The sequence below is a fragment of the Pseudonaja textilis genome, chromosome 3 (assembly GCF_049901715.1).
Source record: "Pseudonaja textilis isolate UNSWEBS1 chromosome 3, rPseTex1.2, whole genome shotgun sequence".
NCBI lineage: Eukaryota > Metazoa > Chordata > Lepidosauria > Squamata > Elapidae > Pseudonaja > Pseudonaja textilis.
The window spans coordinates 113,011,961-113,012,241 of NC_141992.1; the positions used below are offsets into that span (position 1 = coordinate 113,011,961).

Sequence of the window (281 nt, forward strand, 5' to 3'; positions counted from 1 at the left end):
GCTTACCACTAAGTAAAAACAAGAAGATTCTACCACGAGAAAGATTTTCATAGGGGCCAGTGACTTTACATTTATTTTTCCTTCTCTATTCTCCTGATTAAAATTGGCACGTCCCCCTTCTCCTATATGCTGTTCTGTGAAGAAGCTTCCTTTCTGGGCTGATAGGAGATGCAGGTTAAATGTGGCTTACATAAACTCATACTGTGGGTAGTTTTAGTATCTAGTAGCTTTGACAAAAATTCCACTACAAACAGTAATCAAAACTATTCAACTTCACGAGG

The 281-nt window shown here is 38.1% G+C and overlaps 1 protein-coding gene across 1 annotated transcript in view; it reads right to left on the reverse strand.

Moving 5' to 3' along the window:
• MTRR (5-methyltetrahydrofolate-homocysteine methyltransferase reductase) overlaps nucleotides 1–281 on the reverse strand; it is a 58,651-nt gene that overhangs the window by 56,726 nt on the left and 1,644 nt on the right. The window lies entirely within an intron of this gene.